At 43.9% G+C, this 18,252-nt stretch overlaps 1 long non-coding RNA gene across 1 annotated transcript; it reads left to right on the top strand.

Annotated features, from left to right (window-relative positions):
• Positions 1 to 15,138: 15,138 nt before the first annotated feature.
• Positions 15,139 to 17,238, top strand: LOC134381244 (uncharacterized). Its single transcript, XR_010023925.1, has 3 exons — positions 15,139 to 15,219; positions 15,751 to 15,811; positions 16,055 to 17,238. It is a non-coding gene; the product is annotated as an uncharacterized LOC134381244 (long non-coding RNA).
• The last annotated feature ends 1,014 nt before the right edge of the window (positions 17,239 to 18,252 follow it).

Raw genomic sequence — 18,252 nt, forward strand, 5'->3', positions numbered from 1 at the left:
GTTATATTCAGATATGCCATTTTATATAAGGAACTTGAATATCTCTGGGTTTTGGTATCCATGGTGGTCCTGGAACCAACTTGCCACAGATACCCAGGAGCAACTGTACACAGACAGGAACCTAGGGGAATATTTCTGGGAATGGATCTGAAGGGTGTGAGATAATACTGGAAGGAACTTAAGTTTGGATCAGGCAGAATGTTTTGATCTAGACCCATTAAGTAGAGATTCCGGATTCAGTGTTGTAGCTGAAAAGGTTAGAAAGACCTCTGACAGTTTGGTTGATTGGCTGCGACATAAACCACAAGGTGGCCTACACTGAATGAAGTTGAGTTGCCAGAACTGCCTTGGTGTACCATAGAGGAAGGGCTCCAAAGGCTTAGAGAGATTGAAATGTTAGAGTGGATTTATCATGTTAACACTTGCTCACCCCCTTGGGAGGATTCAGAGATCGTACTTTTTATACCATAGCCATAGGAAATAAATTTATGAAGAGAGCCCCGGTATCCTCAGAGCTTGCATGGTCATTCTTCTCTGAAGGTCAGAAATTAGAGTAGGAACTGCTGCCTGACCCTGAACTGGGATCCTTAAATGCAGTGAGGATAATTGGATCCTAGGGTGGCAGTGGCCAAGTGTCTGCTTGTAGTCAGTCACCAAAGACAAGGTAGGTGTGCTTACTGTAATGGACAGTGGAGCCAAAGCAGTTATCAGAAAAGTCTGACCTGTGGCATTGACTAGGTGACCATGGTGTCCCTAGAACCAAAATGGAGGGGCAGTGTTCTCAAGTCTTTGTTGGTCTCTAAAAGTAGGAATAGCTCTAGACCTCCTGACCAGAAATCTGACTTGAATTGTCACAACAGAGAATTCCTGGCCCCTTGATTCATAGACTTGTGTCATTTCACAGACCCAGAGTTCTTTGAATGAAGGGGAAAAGTCAGAGCCCCTCAAAGAATGACTTTTTTTTTTCCATACTAGAGTGTGTTTGGGGGTGGCATGGGGGAAACAACAACCTGTTGTTTACTAACATTATCTCATCATCTGAGTACTGTATATTCTCATCTTTGTCCATTTATCTTTAGGGGTCAAATTTTTTTCAGTAATATTGGTATTGATAACATCATATAAATGTGTCAGAATTGAATCTGATGGTTGAAGATAGCATTGCTGATTGATTTTACAATACTGGTCCCTATAATAGTTCCTAACTTCTTTTTGACCATATTTCTTTTAGGAAACCAAAGAAAGATGTGTACAGTTTTGCCTATGATATCAGGTGCTTCGCTAGGCCCCTCTAGGCCATCTTTAGGAACAACCTGCCTTAGCCAAGTTTTTGCATATCTCAGATGGCAGTAATAATACAGCAGTCCCCCCTTATCTGTGGGGGATACATTCCAAGATCCCCAGTGGATGCTTGAAACCATGGATAGTACTGAACCCTGTCCTGTATATGCTGTGTTTTTTTTTCTGTACATACAACACCAATGATAGTTTAGTAACTTCGGCCCAGTAAGAGATTAACAACAATAACTAGTAATAAAATAGAACAATTATAGTAATATACTGTAATACAAGTTATGAGACTGTGGTCACTCTCCCCCTTATCCCCTTCTCCCTCTCTCAAGATATCTGGTACTGTACTCGCCTATTTTTACAGTGTGGTACATCTTGAGTAACTGAAACTGGGGAAGGCAAAACTGCAGATGGGGGGACTAGTGTACATTGATGATGGCTTTTAGCTTTAGCATTGTTAGTTCTACGTGCTGTCACCTCAGTGGTCTGTCACTTCAAGTAAACCCTAATGCCGAATCAGAAGAGCTTTGAGGTGGGGCTTTGAAAGTTAGGGCAAGGGGAGGAAAGACTAGGAAAGCTGAGAGATGCGGTCACAAGCACAAAGAAAGTACAACGGGTGGTGCAGGAATAAAATCCAGTGATGTGGATCCAGGATGAGGTCATATGATTTGGTAACATGAAAGTCATTTTTTGGTGACATCATAGGTCAGATTTCAGTGGAGTAGTATCACAAGTGAAGGATTGTTTGTGGTTAAGGGTAATGGATAAAAATAAAGCAAATTGAAAGTCATAATATATGCTTAAAAAAGAAAAAATGAAAACAAATTTATCTCAATAAATTAAATATTACCTCCTCCAACCAATGATTGTCATCATCATATTAACAGACTGAAAAAGAAAAACCATATGATTATCTAGTAGATGCAGAAAAGGCATTTGACAAAATTTAACATCCATTTCTCCTGAAAAAATAAAATCTAACCCTAACCCTAAGAATACAAGAAACTTTCCTGAACATGTTAAAGGGCATCTTTAAAAATAACCTGCAGTGGGCCGAGCCTGTGGTGCACTCGATAGTGTGGCGCTGGGAGCACGGCGACGCTGCCGCCGCGGGTTCGGATCCTATATAGGAATGACCAGTGCACTCACTGGCTGAGTGCCGGTCACGAAAAAGACAAAAAAAACAAAACAAAAAAACAAAAAAAACCCCTCCTGCTCACATCTTTTGTAACGATGGACTAAATGTGCCTCCTTCTAAGATCAAGAACAAAACATTGATGTCAGCTCTGTACCATTTCAATGTACAGGACATTCTAGCCACTGCAGTTTTTTATAATGGGGTCAGGAAGGAAGGAGGAAAGGAAGAAAGGAATGAAGGAAGGAAAAAGAAAAGCACCAGAAGCATTAAAAAAGAGAGATGAACTATGTTCACTGAGAAAAAACTGGAAGGTTTAAGCAATTTATCTGAGGGTGAAGACTAGCCCTTCCCAGAGAAACATGTACACACCACCCAGATCCCCTAATGGTGCCCATCCCGAAGCTTGAGTTAATACAGATCATCTGGCACCGTCCTTCCAACTCCACTTATGCCCCAATTTCAAAGTCCCCACAGGCCACTCTCACTATGAAATAATCTATTATGGCTGCTGCCTCTATCCCATTTTGCCTCTATCCCATTTTGGAATCCTGAGTTCATTCTCCTAACTTCAATTCCAATTCTATTGGCTCTTCATCTCTACAAAGTAGACAGAGAAACTAGACACAAAAGAACACGTATTATAATGATCTGTAATGCTTACCACACAAGAGGATATTTTTCAGCAATAAAGAACTAGAGATATACACAGTGAAATGAATGGATTTCAAAAACTCCGTGTTGGGCCGGGCCCATGGCTCACTCGGAAGGGTGCGGTGCTGGTAGCACCGAGGCCGCGGGTTCGGATCCTACATAGGGATGGGCGGTGCGCTTGCTGGCTGAGCGTGGTACAGACGACACCAAGCCAAGGGTTGTGATCCCCTTACCGGTCAAAAAAAAAAAAAAAAAAAAAAAACACTGTGTTGAATGAAAGAAAAAAAAGATACAAAAGGATACAGACTCTGTGATTCCATTTATAGGAAATCCTAGAGCAGAAAAAACTAATTTATAGTAGCAAAACGTTTAGTGGGTGCCCTTGTAGTAAAATAATTGAATAGAAAGAGGCGCAAAACAAATTCATTGCGGTGTTGGAAATGTTTTATATATTAATTAGGGTGGGAGTCACTTGGGTGTATAAATTTATCAAAACACATAAAACTGTACATCTAATATCTGTGCATTTTGTTTTACATAAATTATATCTCAATGAAAAATAAACAATGGGACTAGTAGGGACAATTATCTTTTTCTTCTTCTTTGTTTTGTTTTTGTTTTTCGGTTCCATTTGTTCCGCTAATGAGATTTAGTCAGTGTCAATAAGTGGATAGTTGGCTTATTTCTGTCACCTCTCCCTTAGGGTGACAGATGGAAACTCAAAGGATTACTCAAAGCCCATTTCTCCAGAGCAGTGAGAGGCCCAGAAAGGGTTAAATCCAAGGAACGAGTTCTTCAAGAGAGAAGGAATTCCTGGGAAATGACCTTGAATCAGGGCTTTTTTCCGGGTTTTTTATTGTCCAGGCAAAAAGTTACAGACAAGAACACAGGTGGTTAATCAGTCATAGTGAAAACAGAAACAAACTGACTACATAACAATTTTCATTAAAGCAAGTGCAACTTAAAAATACTTCAAGCAATTTACCTTCAAAGGAGTCATAAAACTAAGCTATGTGACATACAAAAGAACCAATGAGATAATCGTTATGGTAACACTTAGTTCCCTAGGAAACTTAGAGAAGCAGTTGGTGAAATCTGGAACCAGCTGCTAATTGGCAGAGTAGCCTTGAGCTCTCAGTAGGCATATTTTCCCAGGATTAGGTTTACCTGCACCTGCACTGAGGGCATCTGCCCAGAGAGCAAGCACTTTTGCTGTGCTACAATTTTCATATCCACACCAGAGACTTTTTAGTCCTGTCAAAGTTTTCTGTTTTTTCCCAAGCTTAGTATTTCTATGTGCAATACTGAAAGGTTAGGTTATTCCTCAAACTAAAAGGCTTTGGCCTTGCTAAAACTACGGGGCTGTGGCCGCACTATGCTACAGCCTAAACTAAAGGGCTTTGGCCCTTCTAACAGCTAAGGACTGTTGTCCTACTAAGATAAAGATCCTAGTAAGCTACAGCCGGATCTAAGGACTGTGGTCCTTCTAATCTAAGGGCTGTGGCCCTACTAGGCGAAACGTTAAGGCCCTGTGAAATACATGTGCTTTATTAATGTTAGTACCCTCTACAATTTCTACTTTCTATTTTTTGGTCACCACCCCAGCCATTGTTTAATATGATTTTGGTTACTTGAATGACTTCATAATCAAGCTTCCCTCATTAATTTTGGCTTCCCCCAAAATGTTCAAATAGTGACCAGAGTAATCTCATTTTTACCTTATAAATTTTGCATCATTCCTCTGCTTGAAATCCTTCTATGAATAAGTTATGGAGATCTATCATACAACATTGTGTCTATAGTTAATAATAATGATTGTACACTTGAAAAAAAATGTACTGTATAATAAGGAAGTAGATTTAATTGTCCTTACCACCAAAAAATAGTATGTGAGGTAATAGATATGTTAATTGGCTTGATATAATCACTCCACATTGTATGCATATATCAAAACATCATATTGTACCCCATATATATATATATATATAGTTAGGGAAAAAAACCACTCAACAATAAGAAAACAAACAACCAAAATTTTTTTTGAAAAAAGGGAAAAGATCTGCAGTGGGTTCACTGAAGCCTAAATACAGACAAGGAAAAGATTCAACATCAGTAGTCATGAGAGAAATGCTAATTTAAAATGTTCATACCTATTTGAATATTTAAAGGTAATAAGACTGACCTTACCAAGGTTTAAAATTAGACTCTGAGTATGGGACACAGAACCAGTCCCCTTCGTTACTAGACCAGATAAGCCAGGTCCCTGGGACTCAGTCATAGAAATGAACACTGAACCCCATATACATTTGAGCAAGTGGGGTTTATTGAGAGAGAGCATGTGCACAAGGGAGCCAACATGAAAGGAGTATTGTTCTCAGTGTTCAGCACTAGGGGTTTTTAAAGGTAAAAGAGTGGGATAAGGAGATGTTAGGTAAGGGGGTGAGATCTCCCAGGCTCACAAATACGGTGTTTGTCAGTTGGTCACTGATGAATCTTGGACATGACCAGCACCTTTGTGCACACAATAAGCACAAAATAGCCGCCGTCCTTGTCTTCCACTCTAGCACCAAACCCCTCCCCCCTTCCCTTCAGGAGAAGACTTGTGACTTCTGCAAAACAGAAGCCCTTTTGCTTCCAGAAGGGTGCAATTCTCCATCCTGGTTGCATAGCTTCAACATTAGCATAATTCCTCTCCTTGATTGTGTCAGCCAGCCCTTGGCGCCCTATATAAGCTCACTCACCCCCACACCTGGTGCTGTCCTCCATTTTGAGGGCAGCCCTGGGCTGCCCTACACGTTGAGCACAGCCCAGCAGATTCTTTTCCTTTAATAAAGCTTGATTTGTACCCAGCGTCTCGGCTCACTTTCTTTCAGGTACAAGGCATTCTATATTCAGCCCCAACAGGTGGGGGCTGATGGGTATCCCCTTCTGCCAGGGCCCCATTGTTCTCTCAAGGCCTGAAGAAGGATGCCTGCACAATGGGATTAGGCAACCTTGGGAAATGACATGGTTGTGAGAAGGGACATACCGTTGTCTTTAGGGCTTTTCTTTAACTGCTACCCTCCCTGGTGTTTCCTGGAACACAATGTGGTCTGTTGCCCCTGGGGTCTCTGCTGCATTTCCAACACAGACTACTGCTCAGTTCTTGGTGCAGACAACAAAGTGGAGTCGTCAGCCCTACCCCTACTCCTGCCTCACCCTGATGAACTGTGGCTAAGTTTTTTGGCTAAGGGAAAACAGACTCCAGATTGAAGTGTTATAGGCGTTGGGAGAAAAAAACACCCTTGGAGACCAATATAGAAAAAGAGAAAAAGATTTTTATTTCCAGCAGCTGGGACCGCACCAGCCAACTCAAGGTGCGGTGCCGAACCGTCTTTGTTCTCGGCTTTTAAAGCTGCAAGTGCGGCAACTCGGTCGCCTGATCACCGTGCCAAGAGGTATTAGCCATTGCAAGCAAGCCAACAGTACATGAGCTAATCTTGCAGTTAGCAGAGCTCCTCCCGTTCCACCAACACTTTCCCGCCTAACTTTCACACAATAGAGGGGCTATCTTAAGTGGCATCGGTCCTGCTCTTAGAAAAGAGGGCACTACTTTAGAAGTAACTTCAGAAGTACCAGAGGAAGCCTGGCTGTTCGTATTTACACACGTAAATTTCTTTCCACACAAAAAACCAGCCTTCTACTTAATGTTATTTTTACATTCTTTCTGATTTAGCCTTCTTGAAATACATCAAAGAAATATATTTTGGGGCCAAATATTTTGCTTTCCCATTGGCACCTGGGGAGGAAAACTTCAGACTCTCCGGAGACGGAACAGGAGTGTTGTTAATTATCTAGACCTTTGAAAAATGCTCAGGGAGCCTTCTTCCCCCAAAAGAAAACACCCTGAGCTCCCTACTCTACCCACCAAAAAACTCTTTTCCAAGCTGTTGAGTGCTTTGAATTCCAGTTGACCTTGAGAGAGGAGATGGCCCAGCACCTGTCTTATTCACACAGGACACCTGTATTGTCATCTGTACCTCCTGCAGACTGCTCCAAACTGACTGCCCTCAGGCAGTTTCCTTAAATCAAGGACTGGGCTGGACTCAACTGGTGGGTGGGTGTGGAGGGCGATGTTGGGGGCCCTGTCCACTGTCCTCCCTGACTAGTCTATGTCCAGCTTGTAGTCCCTGGCAACTGGAAAGTCCATTTGCAGAAGGGACAAGTGTGCCCCCCCAGGATTCTCATGTTGGGTGTGGGAAATGCAGGCAGTAACTCAGTTCTCTAGTAAAAAACCCTGTGATCCACACCTAGGGGAGTTACAGAAAAACTTGAGTGTTGAAGGAAACTCACCTTTATTTACATACAGGACTCCACCCCACACAAACACATGGACCCTGCAGGGGTTTTGCCTATCATGGGAGTTATTCCATCAGAAAGGTGGTGTAGAAAATGCCTCTTGATTTCTGCTGAAGTGAACAATGACCCTGCCTCAGCCTGAAAGGCATTCAGATGAGCTTCAGCTTATGGGCTAGTGGTGTATGGAAAACAGTTTGCCATAGATCTCCTCCATGCAGGCCAAGACAAAGTCTGTGCAAGTGGTTAAGATATCCTGCTGTACCTGGTATGTGCCCAGGCCAGGTAGAAAAAGTTAAAACAGAAACTTAGAGAAAAAATGGGGGGGAAAAAAGCCACCTAACTTCCCAAGATAGAGCCTAAAGACTTATGAGGTTCATTTAGATAGCAGAGTGTGAGATCTTGGGGTGTACAGGTGAGACCAATTGCATCCTATTGCTCAGTATCCTGCTGATCATAGCTCTGATTAAATGTTGCCTAAGATGAGCCAAAAAGATCTGGTCACTGCCCATGTCAATTTAAGTTCAGCTGGTGAGATTGGCCAATTGTGTAGCATATACATAGGAAAATTCGCCAGGGAATAAAACAAGGAACAAGGGATTTAACTGTGGGGAAATTAAAATTCCTGGGACTTCTTCGATTCAGGAACAAGGGATTGAACTGTGGGAAAATTAAACTTCCTGGGACTTCTCAGATCCTATAACAATAAATAAGCCTAGCTCTCTAAGATTCTTCAGGTGGTATGAGATTGAAATCTATAGCTGCTTATCTAATTGCTCTGACCTGAAATAATAATAATCTCTCAGTTCTTCTGGAAGGTCATTTACATCCCTGTGTAGATACGTAGTGTAGGCCCCCAAGGCTAACTATCTCCATATCTATTTACATTTTAAGGAGGAAAATGGCCTAAAAACTTGGTGAGGGCTCAGGTCTAGTTCCTGGAGGGATATTATTTATTTCCCAAAGGGCTAGAGAAAGGAGACCCTTCCAGAGACAGCAGGACCACTGCCTCCTGCCCCTTCATAAGCAGGAGGGGAAAGTCATTTTCCTCCCCCTCTAGGATATTGGTGTAGTACAAATGACCTGGCTCTCAATGTGTCACCCAGGGGTAAGACTGGAAAAGGAGGGCAACACATGATTTACTGTGAGTTATTTAATAAAAAATCTGTCTCTGATCACAACACCTGCATTCAGCATAAAATTAACAAAAATGCATATAAAAAGCCCTACCCAGCCAAAAGGAAAGTGTCCCAAGAAGGAGGTATTGAATGCCATGAGGAATGAGAAGTCAGACAAGAACTGAAAAGTGTCACTTTGATTTAGGAAAAAGAAAGTGGATTCAGAAAAACGTGCAGAAACTATCAGTGAGGCAATAGGCAAATCTTTCAAGAGGTTTGTTGTGATAAATAAGACCATCTGATGCAATGTGAGGGGTGCTGGGAAAAAAGAATGGTTTGTTTAGGGCCCTCAACTTGGGTCCAGTCGTGTGGTTTTAGCACATCCTTTGCAAGCAAATGGGTGTGTGTGTGTGTGTGTGTGTGTGTGTGTGTGTGCATGTGCAGTGATGTATCTTTAGTTTTGTTGCTGTTCTTGTGTTCTTCAGAGAGAGAGAAAGAGAGAGAGAGAGAGAGAGTTTTAGTGAAGCAGGCAGGCAGACGTCCACCTTGGGCATCTGCCCTACACGGCCATGCTTTCCAACCTGTGTCTTCCGAGGACTTTTGGCCAGTTACATAGCTCATAGACCTGCGTGTGAGGGGTCTGGGGACCCAGCCTGGCATGTGAAGGGTTCATGAACCAGTCTGGGAAGCTCCAGACCCAGCCCTAGCTCGACAATTGGCCCAGTCGAGGCAGGATTACCAGGAGGTAAAAGAGCCTGGCAACTAGCATGGTCATGGAGCTAGACAACTGGCGTCACGAACAGGATTAAGAGCACTACAGCTGGCAATGTCAACAGAATCCCCACATTAGCCTTAGTCACAGAGCACCACAAGGGGGAAGAAACAGGGTGAGAGGGTTATAGAAAGAGATTTGAAGTCACTACTGTGGATAAAGGGGATGCAATTTAACCAAAGAGAGGCAGCAGGACTCGGGCACTGTGTGTTTTTCTTCAGCAGCACTCAGATGACTGGGCGAATGTAAAGGGAAGAATGATAATTATTCTCTTGGGTAGTTTTGGTTGTGCCAAGCAAGTATATTGAAAGGACAGAAAGAAAAGGGAATAATGGATGTAAGGAAGAGTTATTAAAATTTTAGCTCTTAAAATCTAAGTAGGATGAGGATGAAACTGTAAAAAAGCTTCACAGACTTTCTAAGATTTTTTAAAACTATGGAACATGATGAATAAATGAGGATTAAGGATATTCTTCACTATAAATATTTGTTTTTACATTTTTCATTAGATGTGTGCAAGCAAAAAAAATGGTATCTATTAATCAAACTATGGAAGGGGATGCCATTTGCTATGTATGGTTTATTTTAGAATCCAAGTAATTAATTTACATTTAACTCATAAATTTTGGCAACATACATTCTTCTAGTTCTTCAGTTATATATATATATTATATTTTTGTCTTTTTCATGACTGGTACTCAGCCAGTGAGTGCACCGGCCATTCCTATATAGGATCCGAACCCGCGGCGGGAGCATCACTGTGCTCCCAGTGCCACACTCTCCCGAGTGCGCCATGGGCTCGGCCCCTTCAGTTATATTTTTATCCAACTCCTGCTGCATCTGAAATGAGTCAAATATTTTTTATAATGTCTAAGTTAAACAAGTTAAAATTGATTATTGGAACAGAATAGAGAGCCTGGAGATAGACTCACAAAAGTACAGCCAACTGATCTTTAACAAAGGAGCAAAGGCAATACAATAGAACAAAGATAGTCCATTTGGCAAATGGTGCTGACAGAGACATGACATTTACATGCCAAATTAACTCAAGATGAATCACAGACCTAAATGTAAAACACAACAGTTGCTGAATGTCCTTTCAACAAATGGTGCTGGATAACAGGACATCATATGCTAAAAAAAGAATGTAGAGCCAGACCCTACACCATTCAAAAAGATTAACTCAAAATACATGATAGACTTAAATGCAAATGCAGAACTATAAAACTTTAACACACTAACACAGGAGAAAAATCTTGAAGGTGTTGGATATAGTGATGACTTTTTAGATACAACAGCAAAGGCATGACCCATAAAAGACAGAATTGATAAGCTGGACTTTAGTATAATTAAAAATTTCTGCTCTGTGGAAGACAATGTCAAGAGAATGAGAAGATAAGCCATACAATGGGAGAAAAATCTTTGCAAAAGACATATCTGATAACAAACTGTTACCCAAAATATACAAAGAACTCTTAAAGCTCAACAATTAGAAAACAACCTGACTAAAAACTGGGCAAAAGACCTGAACAGACATCTCATCAGAGAAGATATACAGATGGAAAATAAGCATATGAAAAGATGTTCAACCTCATATGTCATTAAGGAATTGCAAACTGAAACAATGAGATATCAATACATATGCAGAGTAGCCAAAATCCAAAATGTTGACATCAAATGCTTGTGAAAATGTGAAGCAACAGGACCTCTCTTTAGTTGCTAGTGGGAATGCAAAATGGTACAGCCACTTTAAAAGACAGTTTGGCAGTTTCTGACAAAACTAAACATATTCATATCATATGGCTCAACAATCACAGTCCTCGGTATTCCCTCAAATAAACTGAAAATTTGCGTGTGCACAAAAACCTGCACCCAGTTGTTTATAAAAGCCTTATTCAAAATGGTCAAAACTTGGAAGAATCAGAATTCCTATCGTAGGTTAATAGGTAAATAAATTGTGGTACATCCACACAATGGAATATTATTCAGAGCTAAAAAGAGATGAGCTATCAAGCAATCAAAAGACACAGAGGGACCTTAAATGCATATAACTAAGTGAAAGAAGCCAATCTGAAAAGGCTGTACACTGCATGATTCAATCACATGACATTCTGAAAAAGGCAGAACTATGAAACAGTGAAAGAATAAGTGACTGACAGAGGTTGGGGGAGGGAGGGATGAATAGAGCACAGATGATTTTTAGAACCGTGAACGTACTCTGAATGCTACTGTAATGGTGGATATCTGTCATTATTCATTTGTCAAAACCCAACATTGAGTGAACCCTAATGTAAACTATGGACTCTGAGTGATATGGATACATCAATGTAGGTTCATCAATTGTAAAAAATGTAATACTCTCATGTAGGAAGTCAACAGACATGGCGGTGGGGTAGGAGGGGGACAGAAAGGAAATGGAAACTCTGTCTTTACTGCTCAATTTTGCTGTGAACCTGAAACTGCTCTAAAAAAGAAAGTCTATTAAAAAAAAAACCCAAAAAAATATGGATGGTGTACCCATGGTGAACACTAGTTTTGGATGATGGGATGAAAGATATCAGCAAATTCTCTCCCCAAAGAGAAAGTATAAAGCTGGACAAAATTGTCCAAAGCAACAATTTCAATATTCTGGTAATTGACCAAAACATCACAAGCAACTGAGAAGTGATGATTCATGAAAACTACTGAACTAAGAACAATTCAAGACTGGCATTCCTTCTAGGGGCTGCTAACACTCCCCATAGGCCCCAGCTCTGTTGGTATGGTAGTTCAGTCAGGCTGGGGAAAGCCAGGAAGCCAGCAGCTCTGCTGTCACAGCCAGAGGGACTCATATGATTTGGAGAATTTTCAGACAAATTGGTGATTTGCTGCAAACCAACAGGAAGGACCAGCATCTCCACAAGTCTCAACAGAGACCAGAGCCTGCCCAAACCACCCATACGTCCCTGACTAATGCTGGAGCTGAGTTTGTGTGCAGAGAAGACAAAGCAGGAGGAGAGCCCGGTAGAAGGCACAGCCAGGGAAGTCGGGATTCTGAATGCACTCCCTGTTCACACACAGATCATCAGCAAATAGTGGCCGATTCACTGACTCAAGGTGTCTGTGCGCAAATTCAGACAGTTGTTGACCAAGTACCATGCATGCAGATAAAGGATTAACTCCTGGGCAGCCATGAGTAACAAGAAAAGAAAGACAAAAATTTGAGCAGAGACCCCTGTGGCTATACATTGCTAACAGAATTCACAGATTTACTATAGGCAAATTACTAAACAAACAAAACAATAATAACAACTCTCAGAAGATAAAAATCAGAATGCAGAATTGCTACAATATATTATTGAATGTATCCAGTGTTCAATGAGAAGTCACAAAACATGAAAAGAAACAAGGAAGTGGGGAAAAACAAAACAGTTAACAGAAACTGTCTTTAAGTGTACCCAGGTTTTGTATTTAGCAAAGACTTCAATGTAGCGAGTGAAAGGAAGGAAACCATACTTAACTCAAGGAAAGTGTAATGACAATGACTGAACTGAAAAGTACAATGACAAATTAAAAACTCACTGATGGATGTAACAGCAAATTTGGGATGGCAGAAGAATCAGTACACTTGAAGATTACATGATCTGAAGAACAAAGACAAGAGTTTGAAGAAGAATGACCCATGAGCCATCATCAAGCACCCCAACATATGTGGAAAAAGAGTCTCAGAAAGAAAGCAAAGGGAAGAAATACTTGCAGAAATATTTGGTAGGTGAAAATGTAACAAATTTGACTTAAGGGTAAACAGACTTTATAGATTAATGTTTTAATAAAAGAAAAACAAACATATCCACTCCTAGATATGTCATAGTCAAACTGTGGAAAGACAGAGAATCTTGAAAGCAGCAAGAGAAAAATTCTCTTCTTGTACAAAGGAGCACAATAAGATTAACCACTGACTTTTGATCAGAAACAAAGGGGGGAAGGCAGTCAGAAGGCATATTCAATGATTAAAGAAAACAAACATTGTCAGCCAAGCATTCCATGTACGGCAAATCTACCCTTTAAAATGAAGAAACGAAAAAAAGAAATTCCCAGATAAACAAAGACTAAAAAAATGTGCTGCTGTCAGTCCTACTCTAAAAGGCATACTAAAGAAAGGCCTTTGAACTGAAATAACATTGGATTCTTAGATTTGCAAATATTGAATTGATTTGTCAAAGGGGGTATGTGCATGCATATAAAATGTTCCAAAATTTCTTGTGAACTTTAACTTTTATTGACTTTAGAAGCAAAAATACAGGAAATGTATTAAAAATATTTTTGAAGCTTTCATTCCAATTTTTTACTTATTTAAGCCTTGTGAATTTTGTATAATACTTTTAAGTCTCTCTAGCTGAAGGTAGTAAACATTAATTGAAACAAAAATTTATAAAATTTTATTCAAACAAAGCTAAAGTACAAAAGAAATTTAAGTTCTATGTCTAAGTTGATGGAAGGCAAGAACATACAATGTGGAAAAGTGGAAGTTGCAGACAGAGGACATCCTGAGAGTAATAATCCCTGGGAAATAAGAAAAATTTCAGGGGCAACTCCAAATTTTCAAAAACTATGAAATTCATGGAGCTCAAGTGGAGATCTCCAAATAAGCAGGTAATTCCTGGGTTCCAAGAGGAAAGAAAAGAAAGCTGACAAATGTTTATCTGTGACAGGTGGAGCAGGTAGAATTGGAACGAGGGATCTAGAAGCCCAAGAGGATGGAGGGACCTACTAAGCTGGGAGGTGGGGGAGGGGCTGTGGTTCAGCCTCTTCCTCTTTTTACCTCTCCCCCCCCAGGAGCCCTTTGTGATGAGGCCATAGCTCTGTGATGCAAGCCTGCCTATAGATCCAAAGGGAACTTCCAGGGCTCAGTTGCCTGAGGGCAGCACTGCTATTCAGAAGATGGAGAATCTTCTCTTCACTCTGAAGAGCGTTAGTACCACATGGCTGAGCCCCAGCTCCACTGCCTGGGTGGTGGAGATCACCTTTGCCTTCCTGGGTGGGGTGGGGCTCTTTCTTCTATTACTCCCCTGTCTCCAGAAGGATGGATCCTTACCATCAAATAGGAAAAAGAGAAACATGAGGAAGGTAAGCAAACCTCTGCACAAACCCACCAGACACTGAGTCTCTCTTTTCTTCCTATTCCTATTTCCACTTTTCCAAGTCACCTAGAGAGACTTCTGAGATGGGAAATGTCAGGAAAGATTAGAACATCATCCTTCTGGGGACAGGCAGGGCAGGGCAGGACTGAGAGTGGACACTAGGGTTTCTGTCCAAAGCTCTCAGACCAGCTGTGCTGCTGAGCTGGAGGGGACACAGCAAGGGCAGACACTATGACTTGGCTCAGTGGCCCAGGATGGGATTGCTGAGAGCTGAGATCTCTGCAGGACAGCTGAGCACTGGCTCTTCAGTGCCTTCCCATGACAGGTCCCTTGGGCCAAGACTTGACTCCATGTCAGGTTCATCTAAGGGCCTTGCTATGCTCCTAACCACCTCTAATCAGAGGCTGGAGGTGACTCCAGCCTTGGGAGGCAGAATCCTACTAACAGCTCAGATGCAGGTCTAGCCTGTGGGTTTCTAGACCAGAGGAACTGAGGACATCCATGCTGGATCTCTTTGCATTTTTCACAGAAGGAAAACAGGAAATATTTTTTATTCACTTTAAAAATGAGCAAAAGCCAAGAGAAGAGACTGGGGCTCCATCAGTTAAATATAGAAAGTCAAGTTGTTTGTGAACACTGTGCGTCTGCAGCTTCTCTAGGGGGACGAGGGTGAGACTCGGGTCCCAACCCCTCGTTCTTTCTTGTCTCAGCATCGGTTGGAGACAAGGAGCAGCAGGAGCAGGAAGAGTGGCTCTCTGCAAGGGAATGCTCTGCCCTTCTGCTGGAGCCCTGGAGGTAACTTGACCTCGCACACTGTCCCTGAGCAACAAGGGACACGTCTGTGAGGGATGTCGTTACAGAGGCCTGACAGGGAGGGTCCTGGGAAGGAGATCAGAACCTGGGGTACTCCTCAGATTCTGGGCCGGGAAGGAAGCCACGGTGGGCCAGGGAAGGGGTGCTGCCCAGCAGGGCCAGGGGTGCGGGTTTATGGACCAACACTGCCTGGATCTGGAGGTGGGGCCTCGGGCCCAACTGTGGGCATGCTGCTTACCTTTGCCAAGGCTGATTCCTCTTTGAGATGACCCTATCCTTCCTCCCCCAGAAGGTGGCTGTGAAGACCATGGGGTAGAAGCACACTGTAAATGACAAGGCGCTACCCATCTGTGTGCCTTTCTGTCACTGCCCAGGATCGTGTGGTCTTGGACACTGGTGCTGTGGCTCCACAGTCTTAATCTCCCACAGCCTGCCCTAAAAGAACATTCCACTAAGACTCCTGTAAGATCCCCAAGCCCCTCCCTCCACCATAACCCAGTCTCCTGATTTCAGCCTGCAGAGATGGCCCGGGGCAACTGAAGGAGGTTCAGGGCCTGATCTCCCGTCTGCAAAGGTGAGGAACTTTCCCCTTCTTTCCCAAGTCCTCCTTCCTACCAGGGCCTATGACGTGACTCCAGCCTCATACTAACTTGGGACAGGAGCAGAGGGAAGGGGATGGGATGTGACTAAAGCCCTGGGGCATGGGTGGCAGGAGCTTTCTGGAGCCAGGGCACAGGCAGTGGAGGGGCCCTGGGTGCAGGTGCCGCTCCTGGCCCATCTGCTCCTGGCTACAGCACCTGCCTCCTGTCTCCTGCAGCCACCTGGCGGAGATCCCTGACCCTCCAGCTGAGGTGTGCAAACCAGCACCTGCCAGAGCCCACCAGCCGTGCACGCAGAATGTGGAAGACACTGCTCCTGCCACCTTGTCCCCACTCGCTGCCCTGGCTCCTCTGGCTGAGCATCCTCTGCCTGTGGCCTCCACCCTGTCACCAGGCTCAACAACCTCTGTGGTTTCTGTTAGTTCATACTGAACCCTGAGTGCCTCTCAGCCACCAGAGCCTTTGCTCCCCCTTGACACCCTCTCAACCCAGCCACTTGTGCTTCCTCCTCCCCCATCACGACCCCCTGACCCTGTGGCCTCCCACCTGCCTCCAGCAGACTCCAGCCGGTCTACTTCTCCGTGTCACACAGTGGCACTCCCGCTGGGCTCCATCCCACAGAGCCTGTCTCCACACAACTGCTGGTTGACTTCTCCCATCCCAGCAACCTCAACCCTTAGTCACTCAAGCTGTCCCATCTCAGCTCTCTTCTGGTGGCAGGTGATTGCCAAGGCTTTGTGCTTCCCCACCTCATCACAGGGTCAATCCCAGGAAGAGGGTCTTTCCCACTGCCCACCAGAGGCCTTGTTTTCAGGAGACCCCACACACAGGCACATGGAGGCTGGTGGCCCCTCTTTGGTCGACCCCAATGCCCAGATGCTATTGGAGATACTAATCACCAAGAGAGCAGGACAGATTTGGAACGACAAACAAAAGAAGGAATCAGACTATCACCTCGATTCTCTGAAGAATAGATTCAAGTCCTCAGGTGATGAGCAGGACACCAGAACCCCGCAACCCTTCTGGACCATGAAAGACAAACCAGGACAGCTGCCTGGTCCTCAGCAGCTCTCTGATCCCAAGGTGTTGCAGGGCCATTTACAGGAGAAACACAGCCAGCTCTTCTGGGGCCTTCCCTTTCTGCACAGTGAGTCCCTGGTGGCTACAATTAGGGTCTCTGGTTCCCCACTGGAGTTTCGCTCTGTTTTATTCAATGAACTTTCTGAAGGCTTTCCAGTAAAAATTCAGACTCAACTATCTCCACAAAGTTTTCACACCCAGTTCTGGTCCCCCCATGTGGCCCAACCCCACCCTCTGACTCAAGCCTTGCTGCTGTCCCAGCCCTCACCTCTTGCTCAGACCCACAGCCAGCCTCACACCTCATCCTGTCTCCCCATCCCACCGTGCTACTCACCCGAGACCGTGGCCTGGGGAGCAGCTTGCCCTACAGACGAGCAGCTGGCCCAACCTCTTATCCCAACTTCCATCCCATGCGTGAACCTTTTGAAGAAGGAACAAGAAAGTAGGATGGATTTACCCTGCATAGTTAACAAACCTCAGGAAGTCTTTAGCCAACTCACCCCCAACAGTGAGGCCTTCCAGGACCATGAGTCAGTCTCCCTCCTCCCAGGGGACTTCATCAGCCCTGAGCTCCGGGAGAAGCTGGAGGAACACCTTCAACAGAGGTTCACACAACACTGCTGTGGACTGTCCCCCAGGCCCCACATGTCTCTGGAGCTGATACAGCCTCAGAACGAATTCCCAGGGACTTCTCAGGTAAAGGACAGGCATGGCCCCTCCGTGTGCATAGGTGGGAGCAGCCAGAACATGCAGAAAATGGAGTCCAGAGGCCCAGTCAAATACCAGCTCGGGAAGATCCCAAGCACGGATCCAAAACACAGTCTGGGGAGGGTCCTAGAAGACCTATCCAGGGCTTCGGAAAGCAACTCATGGAAGGTTCCAGGGGCCAACACTGAGAAAAAGTCAGAAACGGAATGGATGAGGTCATTGGGAAGTGACTCAGGAAAGGATTCAACAAGGAGCTCGGACATGAAGCATCTAGAAGACAGTGCAGAAGTCCTTTTGCGCAGGAAAGTGGGGGAGGTCAACGAGGACATGGTCCCTGTGTGTGCTCATCATCCCAGTCTTGCTAATGGCCATGTCCTGTCTCTGGAAAACTCAAACACTCACATGGAAACTGGAGATATAGTGCCCTCCAAGGGTGAAGTGTCTCACGTGAACACCTCCCAGCAGCTTTCCTTCCTTGATGTGCACACTCGACAGGTGCTGGAAGGACATATTAAAAGGTTTCAGGCAAGGCACGAGTGGGGCCAGACCCTCAAGGTCCACAAGCCCCCACATCTTCTTAAGGGACAAAAAGCTCAACCCTTGTCCCTTCCACAGCCTGCCTTTCCCT

The sequence above is a fragment of the Cynocephalus volans genome, chromosome 6 (genome assembly GCF_027409185.1).
Source record: "Cynocephalus volans isolate mCynVol1 chromosome 6, mCynVol1.pri, whole genome shotgun sequence".
Taxonomy (NCBI): domain Eukaryota; kingdom Metazoa; phylum Chordata; class Mammalia; order Dermoptera; family Cynocephalidae; genus Cynocephalus; species Cynocephalus volans.